This window comes from Triturus cristatus, chromosome 1_1, assembly GCF_964204655.1.
Source record: "Triturus cristatus chromosome 1_1, aTriCri1.1, whole genome shotgun sequence".
NCBI classification, from domain to species: Eukaryota; Metazoa; Chordata; class Amphibia; order Caudata; family Salamandridae; genus Triturus; species Triturus cristatus.
The window spans coordinates 859,088,547-859,097,059 of record NC_140579.1 but is presented as its reverse complement, the minus strand read 5'-3'; the positions used below and the strand labels follow the sequence as shown (position 1 = coordinate 859,097,059).

Sequence of the window (8,513 nt, the reverse complement as noted above, 5' to 3'; positions counted from 1 at the left end):
GATAAGCTTAACATTTTGAGTATTATTCAAGACCAGAGCTTCTAACATTCCCTGGAAAGGTACTTGCATTAGAGAAAGTAGATTCAACATTGACAGATCTTGGGCAAAATCCGACACGTTTCCCAGGAAATCAATCTCTTTTGTTAGTTCATTTTTGTCTTGTTTGTCTTCATCAGTCCCCCTCAAAGGTCCAACAGTGGATTCCTCAAACTCTTCGAGCTCAGCAAAAGATATACATTTATGCTGTAAATCTCTTACTGATTCAGTCAGTGCTGTACCTATCCCGGTTCCTTTCATAAGTATTGGGGACAATAAAGATCTTGGAAGTCTACCTCCAGGAAATCCCCTCTCTGGACTTCCAATCCCTCCCTCAAATTGGATAGACCTGACAACTCCAGGCCCCCTGAACCTCGACTGAAACATTCATGCTAGGGACTTAAATGACCTACGTCAAACATCTTATACTTTTGCGATATAGCAACATCAAAATAACCTAGTGGACAAATATCTCCTGAAAGTTGGCTTTTAGCTAGAGCACCTAGGAGTTGAGAGTCAAAAGAAGGGAGATAGTATGCCCTCAGACCCCATTCTTTCCCTCCTAAGGTGTACGGCTCCTCCATTCTAGTGGTACTATTTTTTAACATTTTCAACATCAACATCTGTTCTACTTTTGCTTTAAAACAAGTTACTCTCCTCCTCATTCATGCCAGGTCTTATGTCTGCGCTTCTGATTTTAAAGTGTTTTGTAACAAAATCGTGTGAGGAAGATGGTTGTAGGAAGGTGGAATCTGACTATATGGTTGCCCCCAACTTTTTGCCTGGTATTTGGATGGTTTTTGACTAGTCTGGCTGGGATCCTGCTATCCAGGACCCCAGCCTATCTGCTTCCTCCCTAAAACTGATGTGAGTACCCTAGGTACCTTCCAATTGGATACTGGGGACACCCTACCAGCCCCTTGTAGATGGTACCCTAGGTACCCAGTTAACGGAGAAAAAGGCTTTCTCTACCTGTATGTTTCAAAATGTACACCGTATCATCTATTTAAACACTGACACTACGACTGGACCAACAAACAGAACATTTAACACATAAGAAAGAAAATATTCATTCTTAGATTTTATTTTTCATTTTTTATCTTAGTCAAAAAAAATTATTTACTTCGATGCAATTATATATTAGCAATTTATCAAAAATAATACATCAAAATGACAAAAAGATTCATATTCAGCAATTTAATCAAACTCAGAGAAAGGTCCCAAACAAAGTCATTCACAACACACTCTTAGACTGACACAAATATCATACAGCACCATGAATACATACATCACACCTAAACAAACAATAAACTAAATAGACCTAAAGGCCCTACAAACAAAGAAATCAATGTTCGAAAATCAGAGTATAAATGGTCAATGCTGTGCATAATTGTACATATTCTATTATAATTTCAAATAGGATTTCAATATTTGAAAGACAAAAAAATTAGGAGGGCCTCATTGAATGCGCCGACACGCGTTTCGGTGACCACACCCTAATCCGGGTATCACCTTCCTCAGGGCGTACAAAACCGTATGAAACGGGTTTGACAATGTGCTGGGACCTAACAGAAAAAAATGATACAGAATGGATTACAGATTTAAATTCATAAAGTTAACATAGAAAGACTCATTTATATCATTTCTCTTGAAATGCACGTATCGCACAATAGTCATCAGTCGAGAGTGTCAGGAAGCAAAGAATTTTCAGGATTGAAGCAACACTAAAAACGAAACACTAGAACCCATGATAAAATACGCACCAATTCAAAAAAATTATTAATAAAGTGAAAAGCAGGCAGAAAAAGAGTGCAGTGTTATTGGTTTTAAAGACAAATTATTTTAAAAAGTTGAAGGAAAAAGAAAGATCAAAGAAAAAGATCAAAAAAGTCAGGCCAATACTGCCCGATGTCAATAAATCTTAAACATGATGGAAGAATGAAGAATATATAGAAAAAAGATAAAGTGGCTCATGAATAATTAGTCAACAGAATAAGCGACATTGCAATAGTTGAAATAAGCAAGAGGCTAAATATCACGCTCACCTGTATGGAGTATGGAATACTAATCAGGCTATGGCTGGCTAAGTTCAGTCATAAAGAAGTGCAGGAAAGAGAGTCCTGACCTCAGACGGGCCGCCAACGCTCTAAGAGAATCGAATCAGCTAGATGGACAAATGGATTTACAATAAGTAAAAGTTGGAAAAGATATTCTAATAGAACAATCTCTAACTGGAATTCGGAACAAAAACCTGGCATAGGAACTATTTTACCTTGTTTGTAGGAGCGTAAGAATTGAACGAGTATTAAAGAGTTGAAGAATGCTCGGGTTCCGTCGATCTGAATTGAATGCAACACTCGTGGTGATTCACAAGATTCTGTGAACAGAAAAGAATTGCCTACTATTCAACGCATTCACAGCAAAGCACAACAAGTTCATCTTTGCCAAGTCTCGCAAACCAGTATAGTCTAACTAAAACAGAAAAAAACTCACCAGTTAGGAATATTAAAGAAGCAAAGTCTGTGTTCAAATGAACTCCGGGGGTGATAGTTGTTCTCGTCCCGGAACAAAACTAATCACCGAAAAAGAAAACATAAATAAGCAGTTGATAGAGGAGAAATTTGTCTTCAAGAAGCTCAGTTTCTCACTCCGACTCATACCCGTATCCCGATCATATACGGGTTACCTAAAACACACAAGGATCAGATGGATCCTCCCTTGAGACCTATTGTCTCCACCATTGGATCCGCTACGGAACCATTATCTAAATACATCGATAAGTTCCTCCAACCAATGGTGGAAACCCTACGTTCCTACGTTAAGGACACAGGACAGTTCATCTCCAAGATAGAAGGACTCGAATATAATCTGTATCAGGATATTCTAGTGACCCTTGATGTCGGATCCCTTTATTCGAATATCCCCCAAGTAGAAGCCTGTAGGGTCCTGAGCAACATCACTGAAATGGATCAAACCCTACACAATAGTAGATTTCTAACTCGATGCCTGGAGATAGTATTAGAAGAGAATTTCTTTGAATTTGATGGGAATTTCTATCAACAGGTACAGGGAGTTAGCATGGGGGCAGCCTGTGCCCCAAGTGTTGCCTGCCTGTACATGGGCGACTTTGAACAGCGCAACATCTACAATGAGGTTACACCCTTTTTTGAAAATGTTCGGCACTGGTCCCGGGACATTGACTATATTTTTTTCATCTGGACCGGTGACCAGGCCTCCTTGGATGAATACATTGAATGGATGAATAAAGCAGATGTCAACTTTAGGTTCACTGCACATATGAGTACAACCAAACTAGAGTTCCTTGACGTCTGGGTAGAACACCAGGGATCCAAACTTTGTGTTTCCTTATATTCCAAACCCACGGCTAGGAACACACTGCCCCATTTTGAAAGTTTCCATCCGAGGAGCCAGAAGGATGGAATACCATTTAGTAAATTTCTACGCTTACGTAGAAACTGTACTACCATCAATGATTATCTCTATAATGCTGAAATCATGAAAGAGAAATTCATTCAAAGAGGATACCCCCGTAGAATGGTTAGGAATGCCCTCAAGAGAGCCCGCTTTTACAACCGCGACTCTATGTTCCAACCTAAGAAACAGAATCAGACAGACAAGCTAGTTTGCGGCACGAAGCACTCGTCTATAGATAACAAAATCAGGCAAATTGTCAATTCACAGTGGCACCTTCTAAACTTGGATACTGAAACAGTCCATCTTCCAAAACCTTTGTTTGCGTTCCGCAGAAACAAAAACCTGAGCCTCTCCAGTCAATGGTAATCACAAATGTGGCACATGCCATGCATGTGCCAATGCCATTGTTGGCAACCAAATTTGCATTAATGGTTTCAATGTTAGCATGAAAGATATGACGAACTGCAGGACTTCTAACTTTGTTTATGCCATCCAATGCCCCTGTCTGCTCACCTATGTAGGCGAAACTGCGAGAGAGGTCAGAGTACGAATAGGGGAACATAAGTCTAACATCAGACGATCCAAGCATGCAGCTCCACTTGTAGATCATTGGACAGAAAAGAGACATTCTGAGGAAGATCTCCGCTGGACGATCTTGGAAAAAATGTGTCATCAAAAAGGACTTGACACTAACAATACACAGAGGAAGCGTGAAGTGTATTGGATCTTTGTTCTTAATACTAAGGATAAATGATTGAACGAATCCCTTCCATGGAGATAGTATTAGAAGAGAATTTCTTTGAATTTGATGGGAATTTCTATCAACAGGTACAGGGAGTTAGCATGGGGGCAGCCTGTGCCCCAAGTGTTGCCTGCCTGTACATGGGCGACTTTGAACAGCGCAACATCTACAATGAGGTTACACCCTTTTTTGAAAATGTTCGGCACTGGTCCCGGGACATTGACTATATTTTTTTCATCTGGACCGGTGACCAGGCCTCCTTGGATGAATACATTGAATGGATGAATAAAGCAGATGTCAACTTTAGGTTCACTGCACATATGAGTACAACCAAACTAGAGTTCCTTGACGTCTGGGTAGAACACCAGGGATCCAAACTTTGTGTTTCCTTATATACCAAACCCACGGCTAGGAACACACTGCCCCATTTTGAAAGTTTCCATCCGAGGAGCCAGAAGGATGGAATACCATTTAGTAAATTTCTACGCTTACGTAGAAACTGTACTACCATCAATGATTATCTCTATAATGCTGAAATCATGAACGAGAAATTCATTCAAAGAGGATACCCCCGTAGAATGGTTAGGAATGCCCTCAAGAGAGCCCGCTTTTACAACCGCGACTCTATGTTCCAACCTAAGAAACAGAATCAGACAGACAAGCTAGTATGCGGCATGAAGCACTCGTCTATAGATAACAAAATCAGGCAAATTGTCAATTCACAGTGGCACCTTCTAAACTTGGATACTGAAACAGTCCATCTTCCAAAACCTTTGTTTGCGTTCCGCAGAAACAAAAACCTGAGCCTCTCCAGTCAATGGTAATCACAAATGTGGCACATGCCATGCATGTGCCAATGCCATTGTTGGCAACCAAATTTGCATTAATGGTTTCAATGTTAGCATGAAAGATATGATGAACTGCAGGACTTCTAACTTTGTTTATGCCATCCAATGCCCCTGTCTGCTCACCTATGTAGGCGAAACTGCGAGAGAGGTCAGAGTACGAATAGGGGAACATAAGTCTAACATCAGACGATCCAAGCATGCAGCTCCACTTGTAGATCATTGGACAGAAAAGAGACATTCTGAGGAAGATCTCCGCTGGACGATCTTGGAAAAAATGTGTCATCAAAAAGGACTTGACACTAACAATACACATAGGAAGCGTGAAGTGTATTGGATCTTTGTTCTTAATACTAAGGATAAATGATTGAACGAATCCCTTCCATGGAAAAATGCTATTCTTTAAGACCTTTAAATGCATTGGTCTATTGCGTTTCTTACCAAGAATGTGGACTTTAACGTTTCCCCTTCTTGGAAATTTGCAACGCCGCCAGATCCCTTTATACCTCGATCCTGTCACTTTGATCCTCCGACTCTGAAGATTCATTCATCTTCAAGTATGATCTAGCCCCATGCTGGAAACAACTCGCTGGCCTCTGGTCTTGGTTTATCTATTTGTGTTCAATCTCCTTTTACTTTACTTTTATTTCTGTTTGAACTCGTTTTTGGCTAAGGCCTTTTTTAAGAAACCCTTCCTTTGTGTTTTTCATTTATTTAGGCGGTAGCCTTTTCTTTCAGTTTATCTTATTTCTGTTTATATATGGAATTGATCAAGCGGTGTCATCCTTGGCCTGACCGCCAATAGCTTGTTATCTTTTTTAGTTGGTTCGGCATTTATTTGGCTTTATATGTATCTCTTCCGGGGCCTCGCCCCTTTAAAAGTCTTTGATCCACTCTTCCTTGCATTGACGCCTTAAGTCACGGCACGCCCCTCTCGACTACGTGATCATTCATTGGTCTATTTAAACGTCCGTAAACACCTTTCGTATGCTTACCGGACCGTTTGCCTTTTACCCATTTGAAGGACGTCTTAGGAGCCCCTCTGGATCGGCGGCGATATATCTTTCATGCATATCAGGTATTTGAATCAGATGCGCACGGCCCCCTCTCTTTTTCTGTGCATTGAGCGCTGTTGTTTTTTCACTTATTTGTACCTTATAACCAAACTTATCCGCTTATATATTTTCAGCCTATCTAAAGTGCTGCCACTATATACGCTATCTCGGACTCAAAGCCCGTGTCTTTTCTTTATCTGATTTTCGACACTTAGAGATCTGCGCATTCAGGTATTTTTTCTTTGCATTAAACGTCTATACCACGCGTAATAGATGAGAAATTTATTTAAGGCTTTTTATTTATTTATTTTTTATGTTTTCTTTTTCGGTGATTAGTTTTGTTCCGGGACGAATGCAACTATCGCTCCCGGAGTTCATTTGAACACAGACTTCGCTTCTTTAATATTCCTAACTGGTGAGTTTTTTCCTGTTTTATTTAGACTATACTGGTTTGTGAGACTTGGCAAAGATGAACTTGTGCTTTGCTGTGAATGTGTTGAATAGTAGGCAATTCTTTTCTGTTCACAGAATCTTGTGAATCACCACGAGTGTTGCATTCAATTCAGATCGACGGAACCCGAGCATTCTTCAACTCTTTAATACTCGTTCCATTCTTACGCTCCTACAAACAAGGTAAAATATTTCCTATGCCAGGTTTTTGTTCCGAATTCCAGTTAGAGATTGTTCTATTAGAATATCTTTTCCAACTTTTACTTTTTGTAAATCCATTTGTTCATCTAGCTGATTCGATTCTCTTAGAGTGTTGGCGGCCCGTCTGAGGTCAGGACTCTCTTTCCTGCGCCTCTTTATGACTGAACTTAGCCAGCCATAGCCTGATTAGTATTCCATACTCCATACAGGTGAGCGTGATATTTAGCCTCTTGCTTATTTCAATTATTGCAATGTCGCTTATTCTGTTGACTAATTATTCATGAGCCACTTTATCTTTTTTCTATATATTCTTCATTCTTCCATCATGTTTAAGATTTATTGACATCTGGCAGTATTGGCCTGACTTTTTTGATCTTTTTCTTTGATCTTTCTTTTTCCTTCAACTTTTTAAAATAATTTGGGGCATATCAACAACAACCGGCGATAATTATCGCTGAGCGCACTTAGCACTCGGATAATTAGGATATCATGGCTAAGTCAGTCCTGAAGCAGGTGTTAGGAAAGTAGCGATAACAGGTGTTATCGCTACTTTTCCTGATGCTATGCTTCATAGCGTGGGGCTTGATGATAGGAGAAATGTCGCTTAGCGACATTTCTCCTATCATGTCAGGTCAGGAACGCCCACTTTGCATCTCATTAGAGATGCAAAGCTGGGCGTTAGAAATTCCCACGCTAAAGCAAGGTTTCACGCGTTAGCGTGACCTTGCTAATATAGCGATAAAATTATCGCCGCTTTTCGGCCGAAACGGCCGCTAAAGCGGCGATAATTTTTTATCGCCTTGTTGTAAATATGCCCCTTTGTCTTTAAAACCAATAACACTGCACTCTTTTTCTGCCTGCTTTTCACTTTATTAATTATTTTTTTGAATTGGTGCGTATTTTATCATGGGTTCTAGTGTTTCTTTTTTAGTGTTGCTTCAATCCTGAAAATTCTTTGCTTCCTGACACTCTCGACTGATGACTATTGTGCGATACGTGCATTTTAAGAGAAATTATATAAACGAGTCTTTCTATGTTAACTTTATAAATTTAAATCGGTAATCCATTCTGTATCATTTTTTTCTGTTAGGTCCCAGCACATTGTCAAACCCGTTTCATACGGTTTTGTAAGCCCTGAGGAAGGTGATACCCGGATTAGGGTGTGGTCACCGAAACGCGCGTCGGCGCATTCAATGAGGCCCTCCTAATTTTTTGTCTCTCAAATATTGAAATCCTATTTGAAATTATAATAGAATATGTACAATTATGCACAGCAGTGACCATTTATACACTGATTTTCGAACATTGATTTCTTTGTTTGTAGGACCTTTAGGTCTATTTAGTTTATTGTTTGTTTAGGTGTGATGTATGTATTCATGGTGCTGTATGATATTTGTGTCAGTCTGAGAGTGTGTTGTGAATGACTTTGTTTGGGACCTTTCTCTGAGTTTGATTAACCCCTTCCATGCTCATGACGGAACGGTTCCGTCATGAGCATCGGTTGAGCTGTGCTCATGACGGAACCGTTCCGTCATGGCCCCGCCCGCGCTCGAACCCTTCAGCACCGCGGAGGAATCCGCGCAGCGCTGAAGGGGTTAAATTGCTGCATATGAATCTTTTTGTCATTTTAATGTATTATTTTTGATAAATTGCTAATATATAATTGCATCGAAGCAAATACATTTTTTTGACTAAGATAAAAAATGAAAAATAAAATCTAAGAATGAATATTCTCTTTCTTATGTGTTA

At 39.8% G+C, this 8,513-nt stretch overlaps 1 long non-coding RNA gene across 1 annotated transcript; it reads left to right on the top strand.

The window, feature by feature from the left end:
* Positions 1–6,060: 6,060 nt before the first annotated feature.
* On the top strand, positions 6,061–8,217 carry LOC146871202 (uncharacterized). The gene is made up of 6 exons (XR_014959518.1): positions 6,061–6,136; positions 6,248–6,344; positions 6,450–6,528; positions 6,642–6,746; positions 6,855–6,973; positions 7,855–8,217. It is a non-coding gene; the product is annotated as an uncharacterized LOC146871202 (long non-coding RNA).
* The last annotated feature ends 296 nt before the right edge of the window (positions 8,218–8,513 follow it).